This window comes from Schistocerca americana, chromosome 8 (assembly GCF_021461395.2).
Source record: "Schistocerca americana isolate TAMUIC-IGC-003095 chromosome 8, iqSchAmer2.1, whole genome shotgun sequence".
Classification (NCBI taxonomy): Eukaryota; Metazoa; Arthropoda; class Insecta; order Orthoptera; family Acrididae; genus Schistocerca; species Schistocerca americana.
The window spans coordinates 438,901,879-438,913,052 of NC_060126.1; positions in this window are offsets into that span (position 1 = coordinate 438,901,879).

The following is an 11,174-nucleotide window of genomic DNA, read 5'->3' on the forward strand; positions in this document are numbered from 1 at the left end:
TCAGAAGAGTGTTCCTGAAGCCATGGTGTAGCAACTCTGGACGTGTGGGTCCTCGTATTGTCCTCCTGGAATTGCCCAACTCCGTCGGAATGCACAGTCGACATGAATGGATGCAGGTGATCATATAGGAAGCTTACGTACGTGTCACCTGTCGGAGTGGTATCTAGACTTATCAGGGGTCCCACATCACTCCAACTGCACACACCCCACATGATTACAAAGCCTTCACCAGCTTGAACAGTCCCCTGCTGACATTCCGGGTACATGGATTCAAGAGATTGTCTTCATACTCGTACACGTCCATATTCTCGATACAATTTGGAACGAGACTCGTCCAACCAGGCAACATGTTTCCAGTCATCAACAGTCCAATATCGGTGTTGACGAACCTAGACGAGGCGTCAAGCTTTGTGTCGAGCAGTCATCGAGGATGCACGACTAGGCCTTCGGCTCTGAAAGCCCATATCGATGATGTTTTGTTCAATGATTCGCACGCTGACACCTGTTGACGGCCCAGCATTAAAATCTGAAGCAGTTTGCGGAAGGGTTGCACTTCTGTCACGTTGAAATATTCTCTTCAGTCGTCGTTGGTGCCTTTCTTGCAGGATATATTTGTGGCCGCAGCGATGCCGGAGATTTGACGTTTTACCGGATTCCTGATATTCAAGGCACATTCGTGAAATGGTCGAACGGGAATATCCCCATTTGATTGCTACCTCGGAGGTGCCGTGTACCATTGCTCGCGCGCCGTCTACACGAGCACGTTCAAACTCACTTAAATCTTGACAACCTGCAATTGTAGCAGCAGTGACAGATCTAACAACTGCTCCAGACACTTTCTGTCTTGAACAGGCGTTGCCGACCGCAGCGCCGTATTCTGCCTATTTACATATCTTTCTATTTAAATACATATGCCTATACCAGTTTCTTTGGCACTTCACTGTATATCCTTGTAGTCTCTTCATCATCTGTGGAGCTAGTTGACATATAAATATTATCTACCTCAGCAACAATGATGTGTTCACTGTGCTGTTCATAGTAGCTTACCCGTATTATTATTTTCTTATTCATTATTAGACCTGCTCCTGAATTACCCCTGCCTGATTTTGTGTCGATAACTGTACTGACTAGACCAGAAGTCCTGTGATGCCTACCATCGCACTTTTTTAATTCCCACTATATACAACACCACCCTTTCCATTGCCCTTTGTAGATTCTCTCACCTGCCACCACGATTCAGGAAACTTATGTTCCACGCTCAGATATGTTGAATGTCAGTTCTATTTTTCCTGGTGACTTTCACCTTAGTAGTCTCCCAGTTAGATCCTTAAAGGGACTGTTTTACATAGTAAATACTTTACCCATAGGCGTCGCATCATCGTTGAGCCATACAGTAGACTTCGATGTCCTCGGAAACAAAACACCTCTAGAATGCCCATGCCTTCAGTCCTTCGCTATACCATTACAGCAAGGCCATATCTACTGCTGTTACTAGTCAGATCGGTCAATCATCCAGACTGTGGCCTGTGCTACTACTGATAAGCCTGCTGCTCATTTCCAGGAACCATGGGCCAGTCTTGCCTCTCCACAGATACCATCTCATGGTGCTACTATCTGTATCGTTAAAGCACACAAGCCTTCGAAACTCGACAAGGTCCGTGATTCCTGGATGGTCCACTAAATTAATTGGTTAGATTTATTTTCTGCGTCACTGAATGACAAACGTGCCAACAGCTTTTGAATTGTGCCAAATATTGCGGTAAAAATCATGATACATGAGAAACATTACGTTAATTGCAGCCTCATGGTGACATAAAGAATCCGAAAAGGTTTCAGCATTCCATTAAACCAATAGAAAAGCCCATACCTTCTGTACAACTGGACTGCAATTTTAATACTTTCTTTATTTTCTAGGCCGTCCTAAGCCTTTCGTTGTGACCCACTGTGTGCCGGGAACTACCTTCATGATGGCGTGCAACAAATGTATATGCAGACAGTCCGGAAAAAGTGCATTTTGCAACATGAGGAACTGCTACCAATACCTGCATGATGGTAAGTTTAAGAATGCACTCGCGAGAGCATACTATCATAGCGATGATTTTCTATAAAACCTACAGGCAATATTTACCCATCAAGTCATTTCTCCACTTGCATCTACATATACACGCTGCGAGCTACATTGTACCTGGCTTGGGGTAACTCGTACCAGTATCAGTGTATTCCTACACGATTACACTGAGATACTGACCAAGGAAAGAAAGTCTACGTATCTCAGTATGCACCTATACTTCTCTTGCCTTATTTTCTTGATACTCACACCAAGTATACGATAGTGAAGCACAGTACAACATTTCTCAGATACATGTTCTCTAAATTTGTCCAAGAGTTCTCGTGGAAACAACGCAGTCTTCCTTCCAAAGATCCCGTTGGTATTCAAAAAATTTTCAAATGTGTGTGAAATCTTATGGGACTTAACTGCTAAGGTCATCAGTCCCTAAGCTTACACACCACTTAACTTAAATTACCCTAAGGACAAATACACACACACATGCCCGAGGGAGGTCTCGAACCTCTTCTGGGACCACCCGCGTTGGCTTTCCTCAAACATCTCTGTTACAGATTTGTATTGCGACAGCAGAATTGGAGTTGATCCTGGAATATCAGCAGTTTCTGTTTATACATGGAGTATAATTTAGTATTTAGTCTGACTTGTTTCAGCGAAGAAGTGAATTGTATCTGCTTATCTTACTCTGTTGACTAATGTATACTTACTTATTCTAAGATTCTGTGTAAGTTGTAATGCATTTGCATGGTGTGAACTACTTTGGAGTGCAATAAAAACTAGAAGATGCATAGCAGCGATACCTGGGCTACATCCAACTACTGCTTGGGTTAGTGTTGCATTCCTTGTAGCGTAAAGAAACAATGGTTAAAGGTTGACAGGAGCTACATACGTTATCTGCACATGAAGGGCGAATTGGCAACTGCGTGTAAAACGCTAACAGCAGTATTGGCAAAAATGGACAGGCTTCAGGCTGCTACCAGGGTCTGCTATGGCATTTTGGTCCATGTGAGAAATGCCTTGGCACCTCTAGTGCTTGTAGCGTCGCCTGGGACAACTGATTCCACAGCGCCTTCCGATTCGCTTGTCCTGGCTGTGGTGGGGTAATCAGTACCCCAGCTGAAGGTAGAAGTGGAGACTGACTGCACGGTTCTCCTCTTACACTTTACAAACAGGATTGGTGTAGTGCCTACTGCACGGGAAGATTGGCCTTCGTCTCTGGGGCCAATTTTCCTCAAATATATTTGCTATTACGATACTGGCCAATCCATTAGCCTGGGGTTCAGAACTGGAGATCATGGATCTGTAACGAGCGATGACGATTTTGCTTTGGTGTCATCAATGGTGTAGAATTCTTGAGATGTTTCATACTTTGGACGATGGATATTTAAAAACTGAAGATTGATCTGGCAAGAAGTTGGAAAGGTAAAGGTGGCTAATGGCAGGAAATACGAAAATTAAAGATGGATAAATAAATTTAAAGAATCAACTATCCCAGATGTGCTTTCTAACACCTCCCTCTCCCATTCACACTCCCTCAGCCAGAGTGTAGTACTTTACATACCATTAAAATGAATCAAACCCAGTTACACTGGCTGTGCTCAACAGTATTTGGACCAGATTTAATTTCTTCTTGCACCATATTCGAAACTGTTTGTCCGAAAATTTACTTAAAAAGTGTGAATTGCAGTATTTGTGATCGTGCTGAAACAAATCGGAACGATCTGAATATTTTGCACTGTATTCAAAAGTATTACTTAATCCAAAAGAATTATGTAGCGGATGAATATTGTTATATTTCAAGTACTTTTCACTGTAACTCAAATAATGTGCACACAAAGAATCTTTTTTGCACCATATCCAACCTAAAATGAGTGTAGTTTTCAGTGCTTTTGGCTGTGCCCTGAAGTATCCTAAAAGCAACATTTTCTTATGTGCTGAGTTCGATTTCTTTATCATAGGAAGTGTAAGGACTAATGGAGACACAAATTAGTTATTTTTCATAGTTAAAGTGTTCTATGATGATTGTCATGTGTCGCCGTGCATTCAGGCTGGCAGGTATCCGTAGCCTGAACTCGCGTGCTGGCTGTTGCGACAAGTCTTCTCTTGCTTTCGTTCACTGCTTTTTACTTTTGACTCAGTGTAATATGACACGCGTGCCACATTGCGAAACACATGTGGGTATTACTGCTTATCTAACATGAAGCTTTAAGTGTACTTGTTGATGACAGCTAAAGAAGTAAACAATTTTATTCAGCCGTCAACAATTCGCATCTCACTACTCATACACCACTTGGAATTTTACACACATTTAGGACGTTCTTCTTACTGTGGCAAATAACAGGAAAGAGATTGACTACGAAATTCTCGCTGAATACAGTCTTCATTTCTCTGTTGATGCATTCGTTTTTCCTGCAACAGCATTAAAGACAAACAGTAAAGTGTGTGTCTCGAGTGAAAACATTTTGAAAAATACATCCCGTACTTACCTTACAGATACCGGAAAAATCAATACAAACTCAATGACGTTTTTGAGAGGAAGATAAGCCGTAGAGACATAGTTTGAAGTACGCAAAACTTAAAAAAAAATCTAATTACTTGTTCTGTAACCGATGGTATTCAGATGTAAACTAAATTTAACTATGGGAAGGTCAAGGTCTGAGTACTGATATCTCGACTTTGTTAGAGATACGTCGAGAGAACAATGGCCGACGCAGAGCGACACTGAATTTTGAAAATTTACTAAGATATGTTTTGTTGAAGCACAATTTCGTGCTGCAGCGTCTATCTATAACGCAGATAAGATGACGAAATTTATTTACAGCATGAAAATTTGTTTATGAGTTTCAGTTGCCACTAATATAATACAGTACAATTTCTCCTATAAGAGAACGAGAACAAAACATAATCGGCATAACTATGTAATGAAATTAACAAATTATAAATACAATATTGCCAAAGATGAGTTTTACTTTAACTACTATTCTGCAAATTTCAGAAGGCGATATAAATTCAACTACTGTTTTATGCTCCACCCACTGGTGGAAGCACTTTTAAATGCTTTGACCAATAAAGCATGTTTTGTGTAAGATGGACTTTCAAATTAATTATTTTCGTATTTAAATTGATCTGTAATGCAGTCAAGTGTCAAAATGTGTTTTCCCTTGCCAATGTGGAACGATTTGAAGCCCAAATCGAACATGGAAAAGACAATACAAAGGATACTTTAGGGTACTTCATGGGAAGTTCTCAGCAACCGAACAGTTAACCCAGTTCGAGACAATCGTCTGACGCTGGACGCCATGCTCCGTCTGTCTTCTTGGAAGTAAAGAATGCGCAATACTCGATAGCCCATGAGCTCTTTCTTAACATTATTAACGAATTTGAATTCATGAGAAAATTCTTGCCACACCCAGCGCCACCATGACATACACGAAATCCGACGTGAAGAACCTAGCATGACAATCTCTTACCTTCAGATATTTATGGAGTGTGGTTAGGCTTTTACAACTTCGTACTCGAAATATTCATCCGAATACTGTTAACAGAACTAACAAATAAAGGCAATATACCACTAGGAACTATATTTGAAGAAACCACAGAAATCCTCCCAACTTGTCAAGGGACACTCAAAACCAAATCAGACTACTAAAGTAACTGATGAACAAACTGGCCAGCGAGAGTTCTTCGAGAAAACCGAAGTAACGACCGATATCAAAGATGCCTCATCAACCTCCAGACGATTAGGAGAGACATTAGCGACTAGAAAGATTTAAGTGCCCAGGAAGTCCACTGTAGGAAACAGTTTGGACAAGTGATCATTACTAGAACGAAAGCACAACCCTTAGGCCTTAAAGAGCACTCGAATACTGCGACAGTATTACAAGAACGGCTATCGTAAGAATTTCCAGTAAACAAGTTTACAGTAAAATGGAAAATAAAATCTCTTGATGAAACGATCCTCTAAAGACAGGACACGATCTTCAAGTCACCTCTGAACAAACTGTACGTTTCCATTAAATGGGTAAAGAATGTACCACATATCAGAATGCATGTAAGGCTCACGAGAGCTGTTTAGAATAGGCGACTCCCCATGTAGTCTAGATGACGGTAGCTTTAGGCTACCCGTTTGTAAAAGTATAAGATCGAAAGAAATGTCCCCTGCATGCCAGAGTATTAAAATCGATTCTTAATAAAGGTGACAGTTCATTGTTAAACTCGTGATTGTAAGGGCCAAGCTGATTTTCGAGAAATGTGTAAAACTTATTTTGATATCGAATTATGTAACTTTCGGTGCAGGGCAACAGAACTGTGAGGTAATTTAATTTTGAACGGAAATATGTACAATGCGAAATCCTGACTAGCCGGTACATTAAACAACCCATCCGCGAGAAAGCAACCCATTTTCAATAAAATTTATCTGTGCCATCTGACTGCAAAACAAAATGTAATTACAAAGAAAATTCATGCACTTTACTTTCTGCTAAACCTGCTTGAGAATTCGTAAGTTGGCACTTTCTTGAAATCGTCTGTGTGTATTAAGAATCTGAACTGACATGATGTTATTCTCACCAATACACCCTCCCAATCAACGTACCTTACAGTTGACGTAAATTTTATTGTAATTAAATTTATTGGCCAATCAGTGTGCGCTGACTGCTCGCATGCTCTGCAACCTATCACTATTAAGCAAACAATGAGACAGTCAAAAATAAAATTTCATTTTCCGTACTTTCGATGTGCAGTGCAAGACGGAATCTTATCATTTATCATAAAATACTTCTCAAGAACACAACTCGCTTTATGAAATACGGGTATGCAAACACAGTCATGAAAGTAAAAATTAAAATGGGGAACTAATGACTGATAAATGAGAATAAGTTTAACTATGCTTCATTAAACCATGACAGCGATACACCTTTTCATAAAGTTCTCACAACTAGACAATTAAACAAAAAATATTTCCTAATAACTCTCTTGTGTACACTTGCTTTCCTTGACTCTTGTTTCAACTACAAGACAAAACCGCACGTTACATTATGAAACTACTACAGTAAACTTCATCCATATGTGATGTTCTAACAATAAGAAGCTACACAGTTACAAATATAAAAAAAACTGGATTATCTTAAAAATTGGAGTTTGTCATTCTTCCATTAATAATTGGTCAACACATATCATCACAATATCCGTTTTTAAATAATACTGCCTCCACTGCACAGCAGGTCAGGATCCATCCTTCACAACCAAGTACATTGGCAGACTGTCCAACACACATTTATCAAATTCTCTATTTGAAAGTCTCTCCGGGTTTGCTGCCGGATTCTAAAATCAACTCGACTGCATATTTCTGAAGATGGCGAACTGTTGGATCGCCGAAATATCGAATCGAGTTGGTTTTAGGATCTGACAGCAAACCTGAAGAGACCTTCAAGACTTATTCCACCAGGAAAGTCTACGAAGTCACAAATTCGCAATTTCATTCACATTTATCGCCAGAGCTTCCAGAGAATCATCACAGCAATTAGGACAGTCCCTTTTCAAAGTACCCATTAGTTGGAAGAAGGAACCAGTTGCACGTATTTACTAGAAGGGTAGCAGAGGTATTCTACTAAAGTATCTTGCAATATTCATGACGTGTATCAGAATTGAGCTCAAACGCAATGAGGCCAACATAATGACCTCCTCTGACCAATAAGTATGGGTTTTGAAAACATCGACCATGTGAAACGCAACTCGCACTTTCCTCACAAACTTCCAGAAAGCCCTGGATCAAGACACAGGTAGATCTCGATTTCTGAAAATAACCTAGGTCATTAAAAGAACATGAACATCAAGGGTCTCAAACACTGCTCTAACGCACAGCCAAACTCACTTCTATATATGTCATTGGCTTCCCATCCAAGGAAATATGCAGCGTCCTCCCCACCAAGAAATTCTCAGTCTAGTCCCAAATTTTGGTTGATGCCCTACACGATAGTACTGTTGGTAATATACATAGGTGTAGTACTGGGTGAAATACTTTTTGCAAATCGAAATTTAATGGATCTACCTGACTGTCTTCATCCATGGTTTTCTAGATATCTGTCAGAAAAGGATAACTGTAAGAATGATAAAACTATCCAGAGAATTTTCGCAGTTTATTCTGTTATGTATAATTGCGTTCTTTCCGAAAAGAACCGCACAAATAATGTGTCAGATGCTCATAAGATTAGAAAGTAATGCAAAATTTGGAAACTGGGTTTAAAAGTAGTCATATGTAAAACTGAGCACTTCACAAAATGGAAGAATGTAATTTTAGTTTAGTTTCATGTTGAACGAATCATAGTCGCGAGAAATTGTGGGATTATTGATATCTCAACATATTTACATGTTGCTTGATTTGTTTAATATTTTACTTGGTAATTTAGAGTAGTTTCTGTAGTGTGCAACCACTGTACGATCTCTACTTGCTCTTACCAACAGATCTTTCACAGGTTACACTAATCTGTTAGTGATCCATAGTTTATTACATGGCTGTTTAACGTTCTTTCTTATTATCCTTTGCAAGTAACTACTTTCAAATAATGATGTGAATTATCGAAGAATACCTTAAATTTTATGTTAGTATAACGTTCATAATTGATTTCACACCAGTTCATCTCATGTAAACTAGCCTCAGAAAGATTTGTCCTGCAGTCATTGATTAATCTAGCTGATTGCCACTGATAGGTATCCACACTGTAAGGCATTATCTTATCTGCCCTAATTAACTGTGCATCATGGTTACAGAGAGTTTTTGTTAGTGGATAAACAGTTATTTTTCTTGCTTTGAGCATCACAAAAAATAAATCACAAGTTAGGATCCTACTGTCTTCATGCACCCATATAGGAAAGTTAAGATCAAATTGTAGGATCCAAATAAGTTTTCCAGATCATTTTTCCTATCAGAATCCTTTAAAAACTCTTAACGGAAGTCACCACAGACTACTGACTGCGTGATGTTGTATGACAGGTTGCATAGTAAGGAACAGAGATTCCCCATTAAAGTTCAAAATATCCGAACAGGGATCCATACACTCAATTAAAAGTTAAATATTTTTCAGTATTAATTAACTAGCATACACTTCCCTTTGCTAATCACTGCAAAATCGACTTGACTAAATGTTTTTGAACTTAAATCTGCCTTAATACATGTAACAGCTCCTCCATTTCCCAGATAGTTCTGTGTGAGTTAGACACTAGATTGTAATCTTTTATATAACGTATCTAATCTTGTGGTTATGTGGTGTTCAGACAGCCACAGGGTGTGCATCTTTTCAGAGCTCTCTAAATATTCCAAACAGACAAGAATCTCTTCTACTTTATTTCACAGTCCTGTAATATTTTGTTGAAATAAACTAACCTTATTTTTCCGTGCATTATAAAGCCTTTTGTTGGTCTCTTCCGTTATTTTCACTTCTTTCAATGGATCTACCTTATCTGAATCCTGCCTCTAATCTTAAAAAGGTGCTCCTCTGACACCAACAACCCCAAGGATCTTGTAATGTGTGACTGTGCTCCCCTGTATATTATCTGCAAGAAGCTCAGCCAACCTACCTTTACCCTTCCTATTCAGGTGTAGGCCATACCTAGTATAGTCTCATCTCCCAATAGTAGTAAGAGGTCAGATTCCTTTCAGAGTATGCAGACACAATAGCGCCTTTCTTAGCAATCATATAAAACCGCTCATTTGACGAAAGGTCTGTTCCTAGAGACTGAAAAGTAGCACAGGTCACACCAATATTCAAGAAAGGAAATAGGAGTAACCCATTGAACTACAGATCCATATCACTGGTCTCAACACGGATTCTGAAAATATCGTTCTTGTGCAACACAGCTAGATCTTTATTCCCATGAAGTAATGAGTGCTGTCGACAAGGGATCGCAGATCGATTCCATATTCCTAGATTTCCAGAAGGCTTTTGATACCGTTCCTCACAAGCGACTATTAATCAAATTGCGTCCATATGGAGTAGCGTCTCAGTTGTGTGACTGGATTCGTGATTTCCTCTCAGAGAGGTGAGTAGTGATAGACGGTAAATCATCGAGGGGAACAGAAGTGATACCTGGCGTTCCGCAAGGTAGTGTCATAGACCCTCTGCTGTTCCTGATTTATGTAAATGATCTAGGTGATAATCCGAGCACCCCCCCTAGATTGATTTTAGATGACGCTGTAATTTACCGTCTAGTAAAATCATGGGACTATCAATTCCAATTACAAAATGATCTAGAGAGAATTTCTGTATGGTGCGAAAAGTGGCAATTGGCGCTAAACAAAGAAAAGTACGAGGTCATCCACACGGGTACTAAAAGAAATGCGATAAATTTTGGGTATGCGACAAATCGCACAGACCTAAGGGCTGTCAATTCGACTAAATACCTAGCAATTACAATTACGAGCAACTTAAATTGGAAAGACCACACAAATGATACTGTCGGGAAGGCGAAACAAAGACTGCGCTTTGTTGACAAAACACTTGAAGGGTGCGACAGACCCACTATGGGAACAGCCTACATTACACTTGTCCATCCTCTGCTGGAATACTGCTGCGTGGTGTGGGTTCCTTACTAGGTAGGACTGACGGAGGACATCGAAAAAGTGCAAAGAAGGGCAGCTCGTTTCGTGTTATCGCGCAGTGGGGGTGAGAGTGTCACTGATATGTTACGCGAGTTGGGGTGGCAGTCACTGAAACAAAGGCTGTTTTCTTTGCGGCGAGATGTATTTACGAAATTTCAATCACCATCTTTCTCTTCCGAATGTGAAAGTACAGGGTGATTCAAAAAGAATACCACAACTTTAAAAATGTGTATTTAATGAAAGAAACATAATATAACCTTCTGTTATACATCATTACAAAGAGTATTTAAAAAGGTTTTTTTTCACTCAAAAACAAGTTCAGAGATGTTCAATATGGCCCCCTCCAGACACTCAAGCAATATCAACCCGATACTCCAACTCGTTCCACACTCTCTGTAGCATATCAGGCGTAACAGTTTGGATAGCTGCTGTTATTTCTCGTTTCAAATCATCAATGGTGGCTGGGAGAGGTGGCCGAAACACCATATCCTTAACATACTCCCATAAGAATAA